Source organism: Gymnogyps californianus, chromosome 2 (genome assembly GCF_018139145.2).
Source record: "Gymnogyps californianus isolate 813 chromosome 2, ASM1813914v2, whole genome shotgun sequence".
NCBI lineage: Eukaryota > Metazoa > Chordata > Aves > Accipitriformes > Cathartidae > Gymnogyps > Gymnogyps californianus.
The window spans coordinates 49,194,280-49,207,423 of record NC_059472.1 but is presented as its reverse complement, the minus strand read 5'-3'; positions in this window follow the sequence as shown (position 1 = coordinate 49,207,423).

Below are 13,144 nucleotides of genomic sequence, written 5' to 3'. Positions count from 1 at the left end.
TCTTGCGACAAATACTTCTTATGAAAAACAAATACATTAGGCTGTGCAGTCAGATTCATACACTTGCAGTTTCCTGGAACTGCCAAGACATGTCAAGCTGTTAATCCCGTTCTGAAGATCATCTGTTGACTCCAACATGTCATTTTAGTAGGAAGTGTCATTGCTGAGGGCTGGGTTTTGCATTCCTTTCTCCAGCAAAAATCCCAGCAGAGTTTTTTACTAAGCAAAGTTAGCAGGATATTATACAATAGTACATATTCACATGGTTAATCTTGTTCTCCCTCTTCACTCTTGACACAAAAGAATTTTAGATGTAGTGGGAAAGGAGGGAGTACTGCTAAAAAGAAGGGCATGGCAGTGATGGTACAACATACTTCGTTAATGGACAAGAGTTGACTTCTGTTTTGATAGCTTGGTGTCATAACTTAATGAGGTACACCTTTTGTTTCCACTCTACGCAGGCTCAAAAAGATGGAAAATAGAGTAGACTGTACCTGTGATATGAGACCATTCTTTTCTTTTCATGGTTTGTTCTGGCTCAGTGAGAAACTGGTCTAGTAGGAAAGGCAAATTCCTTTCCCAAAAATGTTGTGAATACTGAAATAAATGATGTAAACACATTATGTTTGCCAGGCCTCAGTAGCCATTATGAAAAAAGGCACTTTGACAAAGCGTTTTTGTTATTGATTGACTCTGTGGATTTTGTCTAGAAGATACTGGATATGGATCTATCTGTTTCCTGGTCTGATTACCAATGTAAAATTTAGTGAGACTCCTTGTTTAGCACAACACTGGTGTTCAACCTATAAGTGGAAGTTTCATCACCTGTTAAATCTGAGAAACTTCAAAGAGTTCTGAAGGTGGAAGAAAAAAAAAAGGAATGTTGCACCTTTCTTGCCCTACAAAAGACAATGATGACCCAACTGGGAAAAATCCCTTGAACATGATGGATTGAGGAACATGCACTCTGTCAGACTTTGAGTGATCATGGCAATCTTGTACGTTCACTCTAATTACAGCTGAAAGCAATCAGCAGTCATCTGATTTTCACAGCTGGTAGTAAATTTCCTTATCCACCTATGAGGAATAGGAAGACTAGTAATTCAAAGCTGTTCAGTCAAGGTGCTTCACCTTTGTCCTCAAATGATGGCCATGAGGTACCCCTCAAAAACACAGGATGGTTTCTATATCCATTTAAACTATCAAGGGAGCACAGCAGTGAAACCAGAAACAGGATCTAGAGTCCAGGTACCTTTGGACCAAAGTGTATTGTTAAAATATTAAGATATGATTAGTAAACAGAATTTATACACATGTAACAGGAAAGGCATGCCTGTTGTAAGTTTTATGTCTCTAGGGAGTACAAACATATGGAATGATATATATGTTTATTTGGAGCCATTTTCTCTTTTGATGTTCATAGTATGTTATAGAAAAACAAAGTATTGCTTTGTATGAGAAAATCACTTCATGGCACAGCTATGTGAATCTCTGTACATTTAATAAGGCTTGCTGTGAGAAAGAATTACTTTGGCTCTCTGGGGGAAAAAAATAAATAATTAAAAGAGGCTGATTATATAGCTAATACTAAATTATGCAAATATGCAACCCAGGGTGGTTTGGCACACAATGCATTGATTTATATGCTGTTTAAAGGCACCTCATCTTTCTGTTGGGTTATTTATAGGCTGGACTGTGTGTTTGTTTATGCGGCTGCATATCCAGAGAGAACTGAGGAGCTGCTACTCGCCTTGGTGTCTCAGCCCACACTTTGGAACGGTTTGAAATGGGGATCTGGTCAGAAAGCAGGGCTTAGCATGCACTCATAGATACCATGATCTTCAGCCCAAGCTGAGAGCCCTCGGGCAACTTCAAGAAGAGGGAATGAATACTTCCCCCTTGGAAGTTTTATTTGTTCTTTGGGTGATGGGTCAAGTGAAAGAATGTTTGAGAAGGACAATTTTACAATAGATTCCTGTTAAAGTATGGTGGTGAGTCACCACATCTATTTACAGCAAAATGATAAATAGAGGTACTTTTCAATGTAGAATCTCTCTCTCTTAACAAAGAGGGTTGAATTTAAAAGAGAAGGAAGACCTCATTCAGAACCATGTCAGAAAAGATTATAAGATGAACTAATACGAATTCCTAAGCTATGAATTTGCTTCAGTGGTTTGTTGAATAAGACAAGATTTAAGCATGTAAGTTGCATCATTGTTTTGGGTCACATACATACCTCTGTTTATGCTAGGTATAAGCAGGGAATCCCACAAAAGCCTAATTCTGGAAAGATACAGAATTAATGAGTACTTCTGGTGGTAGTCCTGGAGGCTAGCAATGTATTTTTGATCTTGCCTTTGATTTGCTAAATTTTTAAAATGTAGTTTTCATCCTAGTTCATGCTAGTGTCAGTGCATGTGAGAACTAAATTAGCGTTTGTTCATCCAATGTTGCTTCCACCAGATGGAACTGGTGATGTTCAGCCTGTCCTGGGGATATAGCTGTCATAGAAACAGTAAAGAGCCATCAGTTGGTGATGGCTTTTGGATGTTACTGACATGGATCAGATTTGATCTGTGAAATGAAGTCTTATATTTTGTGTCATTAATTTGTAACAAGTTATTATTTTTTTAAAAAACTACGTTAATCTGAGTTGTTAATTTATGCAAAATTTTCTGTGTATGTATTACCCTTCTGTATATGTTCAGGGAAAAACAAAAGCTGGAATACTAAAGTAAATTAACCATAGATCCAGCTCCATAGCTTTAGGAAAGTCAACAGCTCACCATATCTTCCCATTAAGACAAGAGAACAGTTGCGATTTATCATACTGTCTTTCGTAAGGGTAGATGTTATAGCACAGTGGACTGAGATGCCAGCAAAAAGTAGCTGGAGACTGTACTACTAGCTTAGCATATGTTTCTGAAATGCTTTCTATTATCAAACAATGGCTCATGATCTGTTGTGAAGCCATTGATGGATTATCTATCAGCCCCCCTACCATGATGAGTAAAAACTCTAGAAAACAGTAATAAATTACAAGACAATTTCTTTAAAATTCGGCACCAGCAGATTATTTTTGAAGTGAACTTTCCTTAGTATTTTTCTGATTTTATGTGACTGAGGAGAATTCTCTCTTTATCAAAGGTCTTTTACCCCAGAGCCAAGATGTTGATGGCTGATGAAAGTGTTACAGAGCCTTGTTACATTCAACAGCTTAAAAGCCAATGAAAACTAAATTTTGTCTTGTTGCACTCTTTTTTTCCTTTCCTCCAGAGGTCTTTGCTATTGGCAGGGTAAGCTATTAAATGCTTCTTTAATCTGAATCAGAAGACTTTTCACACAAGGTTTAATATTTGCTTTTTAAGTAGCCTGTTATCAATTGAAGGAAGGCTGAAGACTAGAGAGGCTTCATTTATCTTACCAATGACAAGAACTGAGAAAAAACCCCAGTAATTTCAATGTACTATTGATGAGTGTTGCAGCTTCCTCTGATTAAAAGCTGCATTACATTTGGATAGCAGTAGTGGACACTATTCTTTGAAAACTATGGCCATATAGGGTACTTTAATTGAACTGTAAACACATGGGTGATCAATACAAGGTAAGATTTGTTAGAATTAAGATTTCAAGTGAAAGAACAGCCAGGCTGGAAGCAAGGGAACCCTTACGTCTTATTTGGGAAGCAACCAACAATTCTTGGACTTGAGTCATTTCATCATTGTCCTGGGAGATCCAGGATCATCAGGTTTAAGCAGTGGGCTTGGAAAGTTTTTTAAGTGGTTTGCTGAGCAGCAATTTTGGAAAATACCTCATTGTACTTCTCTCTCTCCTTCTTTCATTAAAAACAATTTATAGTGAGGTAGGACATTGCAAGTTGAGGATTATTTCCTCTCTTTTTCAGGCCTTACATTGACAAGAGCCTGGAGCATCTTAGGAGCAGCTATGGTGACAACACATCAACGTCTGCTTTCTAACTTTCCAATTTGAACTAATTTCCCACACTTCCTTACCTCCACTCCTACCTTAAAGAAGACGGATGCATCTCTGTGACCTGCTTTGACAGACATTTAACTGTTCTTCTTTGTTGCTTTTTCACATGTCTTGCTGTTCTTACCAAAGCTGAAATCTGAATATCCCAACAGAGCAGCTGAAGACTGATATAACAAACTAATGCTGTCACAAAATTAAACTATAGTGCTGAGGTTTATGTGGAGGAATCTGCTTCTGTTACTTGATAAGATGCAGATTTTTCCTATGCAGACTGTATTAACACTGTTTTCTCCTTGAAAAATACCTGTTCTCTGTCTCCATTACTTGTATCCTGACTGATATAACCACAAATCTCATTGTTTTCCCAAAGCAATCAGCTTTCAGGTGTATTTCAATTATGGTCAAGAAGCTTTTATTCTACCAAGTGTCTTTAAAAAAAAAGAAAAAACAAAAAGTACTTTTTGAAAATTTCTATGGTGAAGATGTCCTGAAATGAATTAACAGCTTCTTAATTTTCCCTAATATTTAGACACTCTCTGTCACAGCACAAGTTTCTTCTTTCTACTTTTCACTAACACCCTACCTCTACCTAAAGGTGTAAATTAGTCCTTCTTGCCTAATTTAGTCTTGTATATGTTCATGTCAATACACTTCTTTATTTTGTATACTCTTGTAATGCAATGTGTCATTTATGCTCTACTGATGTTCCACTCAAAATTAAACCATGCGTCTTTTAGCCTCACAGCCCTCTTTCTACTCTTTATAGACCCACAGTCTTGATTATCTCCAAATCACAAAGGAAGAAGCAACCTTTGCACATGATATCTCATGGAGATTATTTGATTTGGGGCAAAGTGTGAAGATGGCTGCAAGCTGGATCTCTAATTTGAAGGTGATTGCAAGCTTAGCTGTCAAGTGACCATAGTAATTGATAATATGAGAGTCAGATTCACTGGCTACCTCTCACTGTATTATTATTCAAAGCAAAAACCCCACATGAAATCTACTCCTCAATTTGGAGCCATATTTAAATAATGACAGTGATCTCACTCTCTTGTGCAGGGGCCTTTTCAGTCATTCTGTGTTCAGTAATGTAGTTTCTGTGTGCTAATTTTAGGCATTAGCCACATGGTTGAGATTAGAGGAATTTCGCTTTCAGCTCCTATGGCAGTGTGTACTTTTTTCGCAAGTACTTCCTATTGTAGTTATTAACAGTAGAGGTGAACCAGTTGGAACAAGAGGGAGAGAGCATTAATGTAGAATTGATGGTGGCCTGAGTGTTTGCTGTGTGCTGCTGATAAACTGCTGGTGCTTTGAATGTGCGTTGTCTACTTCTGTTAAAATCAGTCAGGCACAGTGTAGTGGTGAGAATGCCAGAGGTCATCAGTGCTAGGTCGAGCCTGAGCGTTTTGTTTCCTTAATTGCAACAGAGGCCATTTTGGCAACAGCTCTGTAGCAGATAGGGCATGACAGGCCTGTGTTTACTGTGGCCTCCTGATTGCAGATTTTCCAGCTCTCTGAAAGCTTGGGTCTTGAGGATAGCATTATTTTCCTTTTGAGCAAATCTGCTCATAATGTTTGGGTTTGCAGGCTTATTCTTATTGTGTTTTATTTCAGGGCAATATAAACCAGCTGTTATAACGATAAGTTATTTAAATGATATATGTTGGTTTATGTGCAAGTGCCTGTATCACCGAAAAAAAACATGATAAAGTAAAATAATGCCTCTTATTCCTAATTCTGGTGATAGAAAAAGTTTCTAGAACCGCAGCACTGATATAATTTAATCTGAAACGAAATGGGATTGCGACAGGAGGGAAGTTACATTTCTGAACATCGCTTATTCAGGTGCTCTAGATGTAAATGAGCTGTGCCATATTTCACCAGTGAAGAACCTTCATGTACAAAAGCATACTAAATGTAGGTGCATAAACAAAAGAAAACACACCCATGAGTTGTCTTGTCTCACTTATTTCAACTACTTACAGATATAAATGTAAAGACCAGAAAACCAGGGTCCCACATGGGTTTGTGCAAATCCAAATGTCTATGCATTCCTGAAACAGTGACTTAATTAAACTTATTTTGGTTGGTTCTGTAGGATAATCATATTCTTTAGTTAACAAGTCACTGAAAGCTAATTTAATGAATTTGATTAATATTAGGAATAGACTTAATTTTATTTAACAGATTCCCAAAGACAGGCAATGAAGGTTTAAATAACCCTGGAAATTGCTTAGAAAAGTATTGAAGGCTGCATGAATTCTCTTTGCATGTTGGTAAAGTTAAAACCTTGCCATGAGACTGCCCTTCTGAAGAGGTAAACTGTAACTAAAAAGCCAGTTCATGGTAAGCTCTCCATCACCCTTAAAAGCAAGCTAAAAAGGAAGAAAACCAAACCAAACCGAACCCTGCTCCCCCGTCGTGTCACAAGGGTGTATGGCATTGCTGTGTTATGTGGGATTTATGATTGCACAAGTACTGTTAGGATATGGAGACAAGGGTGAATATGATTGTCTGTGTGATGGCCTTAGATGTGACCCTGCAGCTCTGTTTGAGCTGTTGGAAGACACTGCATTGCTGTTCCACACAAGCAGCTGGGAAATATCACCTGAAAAAGAGCTCTAAATATCTCTCCCATCAGACTAGTGTGGATGTTATACTGGGAAATATCTTGAAGATATTGGATTTGGACATAAAAAAGCAATAAAAGTTTGCTACATTTGTTATATTACAGTGTCCTAAAACCCCAGGTGCCAGCAGCCCAGGTGTTGACATGAGCACAGTAGTGACCCAATTTCATCCATTTGTCCACGGAGATAATAGAAAGGATAAGAAATGGACTCTGAATAGGCTAGAAATAATGAAATGACACATACAGATTTGAAAAAGTATAGTGAACTATATGTGGACACATTTCAGACAAAGATATGGTCACAAGTTTCTCATTCATGGTTGAATTTATACACTAACTCTTGACAAAATGCACAGTTGAGTAATGCAGTATGTGGTATAGCTTATCTTTCCTTTTAGGGCATGTGAGGACACAGGTATTTTCTCTGTCTTCCAGCAATACTGATGTTTGGTGGTGTAACAGACAATTCCCAACTTGTATATAGGAAGAAAGGAGGAAAAAAGTGTGAATGAAAATGTTAACTTTTTTTAAAAACTCAAAAAACGCTCAGTAGAAATTCAGGCCTGCTCTTATTTTAGCTGATCTGATTAATCTATTTATAACAATAATAATAATGACTTATTATGTGACTCCTTTGAAGTTCTTTGATGGATGTCTGATCCTAAAAACAATGCCAAGTTCTGTGTACTTAAGCCTGTCTGCTGTGGGCTTTTGTACTCATTATAACCAGTTCCCTGGAACTATTCAATGCTCTGGAGCCCCCACACCTTCCCCCATGAGCTTCCTTCAGTCTGTGAGGACTCCCTTATGGTATAGCTTCCTTCCTGAGGAACAGCGCTCTTGGGAAGAATAAGATTTGACTTCCAAAACTGATGGGAGTTTTAGAAGAAAAACAATGTCGTCTTCAAGAAGACCCATGTTGGCTTGGTGCCTGGGCTTCCTAACTGAGTTGATCCCAGAGGCATAAGACTGCAGGTGCTTAAGGAGAAGTTTGAGTCAGGCTTGATGAGTCGCATTTAATTTTGGGCTAAGTGAGGAACGGAGAAGGAACCATTTTTTGGTTGTTGTTGTCGTTTACCCCTCCACCGGACATTTTCAACCAATGTAAATAACTACTTGATTCTACCAGAGCAGCTGAGACCTCTGAAATGGTCATTTTTCCTTTTCATTTTTCCTGCCAGTGGCAAAATCTAGCATTCGGATGCAAGGTGAATTCCCTGCAGGAAAGCCACTGAGCAGATGATCATACAACCCATATGGAAGATTGCTGTGCTCCAGTTTCTCTGTTACCTCTATGCATGGATGCGGGAATCCCTCTGTGCGTACCATGAGCACTTCCCAACCCCAGTGCGCCACTGCCTTCCCACTTCACTCACCCTTCATCCACCTTCTGGCTACCACAAAAATGCAAGGAACAGGTATCCAGAAATCATGCTGAACAGGTACCTGATTGGGTTGACTTCTGGATCCCAAGTTATCTCAGGTCACAACTTTCCTGAATTTGGTACCTAGTTCTTTTCACAGCAAAGATTATACAGATATATCCTTCAGGAATAATTTTCCAAACACAATCACAATTTGAGCTGCCTCTGAAATTTCTGCTGCACCTTTTGGTAACACAGTAGGGTGCAGTTTGTAGCCAAAAATGGGTTGTTTTTTGTTTCAAGTAGGACAGATACAAAAAGTCTATATCATGGATGATCACCAGGTGTTTTTAAAAGATTTTGGCTTTAAAATAAAATTCTCTATTTATCTATACCTATTAAAAGACACAGACTATTTTAAGATTAAGTAGTGCCATTTAAGACCTTGTAGAAGGTCTTATTAGTTTAAAAAAATAATAATAAAGACTTCTTGGCTAGAAAGTCTAGAGGAAATGTCCTCAAAAGTTTGAGAAACTCTTTATTCTTCACTTGACTAGACTGAAACTTTCATATATATATAAATGTACCTATAAATGTTTTGAGAATAAACCAGTAAAAAGATTGTACATCTGGAATGAAAGTTATATCAGCAAAGATACAGTCCTGCCACACTCTTTGTGTGAAGTCCTGGCAAGCATAAGATGTGGTAGGAATTCAAGATAAGACCTCAGGTTTCAACAGGACACCAATTACTGTGTATGAGTTATGAAGCACTTCCATTGTTTCCCTCTGAAATATTTTTTCGAGTGAGTTTAGTACACATGAAAGATATGAGAATGACAGCTCCGGAGAATGAAGGTTTCTGTTTATCTGTATAACAGGCAAAAAAGCAGGCAACTGATGAATGAGTTTCCTCAGCACAGTTCTGGAAGGAAACTTCTACGAGTGGGAGCACAGTAATATATTTTGACCTTTATTAAATAATTTGAAGAAACCATACAGGCACTGTGAGTCCAAATTATCACATTCTCTAAACATATCCTGCATGCAAACCTAATTACATGTATTCATGGTTGCTTTGACTAATTTTAAGAAAAGACACAGCAAGCCCCCATAGAATATTCACAAATAACTAAAAAGGATATTATCCTCTTTTTTTATATACTACAACGCTTCAGTTTTCATGCTCAATCAGCCTTTGACCTCTGTGTTTACACTGCTACAGAGATATCCATTAGTACCAAAAGAGTTGTTTTTTTCTAGATGTTTACAGAAGCAGCTACCTCCACACCAACTCCGAAAGCACTGCAGCTGAAATACAACCACTGGACTGTAACAATGATACAACAAAGCAACAGGAACTGGACTATAGTTGTATTGTCACTAAAAGTCCATGCCATGACTTTAGAGTCTTTCTAGCTGTTTTGGTAACACAATGGCAGGAAGCCAGTTCATTAAGCAAGGCTGGGTTTTTGTTGGTTTTTTTTTCTTTCTTTTTTTCTTTTTTTTTTCTTCTTTTTTCTGATTTATATCAGCAGCAGACACAGAGTGCTGGTGACCAGATCACCCTCTGGTCTCAGTTCTATGGCACTTACGCACATGTCTAACTGAACAAATGAAGAGTCATGTATTTACATGTAGGCACCATCTTAGTGTAATCCAGTCTTTCAGACACAACAATCACCCTTCTTTATATCTAATTCAAAGTTTTAATAGAGAGTGCCAGCAGCTAGAATGCAAGCTATTGTTCCCTAGAAAGCCTCAGATACATTATAAGACATGGATGCCACTCTTAGAGAGATTTTGCAAACAAGACTAAGCAAAAATTAATGGCCGTTGCTGGAATGGCTGTATGTTTTCAGCAAAATATGCTCCAGGGCATATTGACATTTGCCAATTAACAATTAATCACCCTGAAACACCTCAGTGTGGACAGAGAAGAGAAGGATGACAGCACTCCTGCAGTACAGCTGTTGGAGAAACCTTTAATTATCCATATCACTCCGAATTATTGGTGATGTGGAAGGGAGGGCTTATCCTGCTCCACTTTCAAATGAGTGCTTTTAGATGACTCACATTTTCCTCCACAACTTTCTTGAAAGACACCCCAGCCCCCTTTCATCATCCTATTTTGTAATCAATAGCCTTGTGTTTCATTATATAGGATTCAGGCATCTCCGGACAGTATTGCCATAAATCTTGATGGATGACAGAACATTAAATGAATTGCTGTAAATTTTAAGTGGCTGTATTCTGGCACTGCTGAAGAAACTCAGCAAGCATGTAAAACGAGATGGTAAATGCTAAGCAAAATGATAGTAATAACTGAAATCAGAGCTCTGATTAAATAATAGACATACTTGGTTTTGTTGCTGAATTTTAGTTTCCCAGATCAAGGAACGGAAATGGAATATAGATGGAGACAAATATTTATATTTTGCCAGCATGACAGTGTGTTGTCTTGCATCACACCGGATTAGTTGCAATGAATTGCTTTCCTTCCTTTCTGGGGTTTAGACTTTGTGATTCGGGAGGTCTTTTGCAGTCCTATGTTTCTCCATTCCTTTCATCCTTTCTTTAAGGAGAACAAAGACTATTTTCATTTTAGAAAAACTAATCATAAATAAACCTCAAACACAGGTCTTTATTGTAGGCTGTTGTATAAAATTGGATTGATATTCAAGCACTCTGACCACTTAGAGCTCATAGTAATTTCTGGGTGCCAAGCCTTTTTAAAATTAAGCTCTGAATGTGCTTTAGTGTGATTTTTGACAGGGATCTTTTGGTGTGCAGTGTGTGATTTAGATGCACAAGTTTCAAGACTGAGATGATAAGTGTGTGGCAGTCTACATAAACATATCTTTAGCTTTAAGCACCTAAGTAGTCAATCTGGTTTCAAGTCTCATGCCTAAGACTAAGGCTGAGCTTACGTGGAATAAACATGGACTTTGTTAGAATAGGGCATAAGGGTCCTTTTCACAGGAATGAATGTAACCTGCATCAGTCACAAAGATGACACGTCATTTGCTTCAAAATAATGTGTTCAGTGTTTTCTATGAAATGTTTATGGCACTTCTTGCCTTGGGGCTTTTGCTTCTGCTTTCCCACTCACCTGGTAAGTTCCTCTGCTCAGGGCCCACTTTCTGTCAAACTCGTTATTTAGAAATGTCACTGGAGCAATGACATAAGAGGGAGATGAGAAGCTGACATACGAGGCTCCGCGTACAGCAAGGCTCTGTTGCTCATGAATGATCTGTGATAGGAACCTGTGATAGCAACAGCAGAACTTCTCTCTTTTGAATAGGGTAGGATCAGTTCCCGTGAAAGGGATAAGCTCCTAATTCCAGACTTGTGACAATATATTTTATTGTGTCCATCATTCTGCACAAAGATTTGGGTTTGATTCACAACACATTTATAGCTCTTTTAAGCCAGTATGACTCTGTGGATTTCAGTGGCTTGGTCTTATTTCAGATTTGAGTACTGATAACTAATCTGTTACACCAGTTTTATGCTAATGAATTGGACCCTAATTCTGAAATTATATCTGCCATCTTTTCATTCTACTGTACATCACCTGGCAGCTGCATATGTAGTTGCTATGTAATTTATGCTTTGCAGGTGTCAGTAACTCCATGTCAGAAAACAGAAACATGCTTGGATGTATTTGGTAATTACTGTGTTACTAACACGGTAATTGCACACTTATATCTATCTACAAATTACATGGTAGTCACACTCAGAATTACCATTAAAGACATCTTCAGTAGTTGCCAGTGAATAATTGTTTTTTAATTACAATATAATTACATGCTTATTACTGTCTGGTAGAATAAAGCACTGCTTGATTCTGTATACTTTGTGGCATTGTCACAGCAGCCAAAGGTCCATGGATGTCATTTGCATGAACAATGTCTGTGGCAACTCACCAAAATTTTTGGAAGTGTTTTTATCTGAGAATAGGAAATGGCTATCTCTAAGAATGTGGTAGCTCTCTTTGAGCAAACAGTTTATCCTGTTAGTAAAGTCCCTCCCAGTTAAGGTTAAGCCTGCCATGGTTTTCAAATGTCATTGTGACTTCTCTGTTTTAAGCTGACAGGAATGGTGTCCACGGATGGACCAAGGATTAGAGTTTGCATAGGGGCTTCCACCAAGAAAATTCCAGCCCAAAGCTCCAAATAACTGCACGACACTTTCCCATCGACAGTGGTGAACTCTCATCCAACAGTTGACTCTAAGCTGCCCTACCATAGCCTGTTTGGCTGTGAATTTGAGAGCTGAGCTAGTATAAAGCAGCACATGCTGTGAGTTCCAGGGTTTCAGAAGAAGATGTAAGCCAAAGCTTAACATGTTTCTCAGAATTGACAACTTTTGATAAATTACAACAAGTAAAACTCAGGGGTCTAAAGGTGTAGAAAGAGCAGTATTTTATTTACCTAATTATGAAATAAAAAAATAATAAGTCTCATTAATCTACTCTGTCTTTGTTTATAAGCAGCGGAGAACAGCAGAATATCCAAAAGACAGATCTGGTTTCAGGGAGTTCCACCCAAACGAATCCCAGGGAACCCAACAGAATCATTCTACACATCATGGCAGTAGAAGAGCCTAGTCCAGATCTCATGGAGAAACAAGCCTTTTGCTGGCCTGAGATCAGATTCTGCTAAATTTCCCGAACTTTCTCAGCAAGGGGTACTTTCCTCACTGATCCTGGCCTAGAGGAGCTATGGACTTTTAGCTCCAGGATCACCTTACCAAGAACCATGGACTTGCTAAGATACTGTTAATCATGATTTAAGTACTTTACTGTAAGATTTTAGAGTCTGGTTTATTGCAAATACAATAGGCAAATTAAATGAGGTTCAATTAATCATCAAGATCTGGATAGCCTGAGTTCTGCACAGTGTTAATCACAGTTTAAACAAATAGGTAGCATTTTCAACCATTTAGAGCATGCTGTGCAGTTCAACACACTTTACAAATGAATAACATTCTTCCTGTGATTCTGCATGGAAAAACAAAACAAACTAAACAAAAACAGGCACTGGAGAAACTCAATCTCTGTTTTGACTTCTGAGTTATAAAAAACCTTTCTGTTTGCTAGTGTGTCATCCTCCCCAGTGGCACTTTCAGGCAGTGCTTATTCACATAC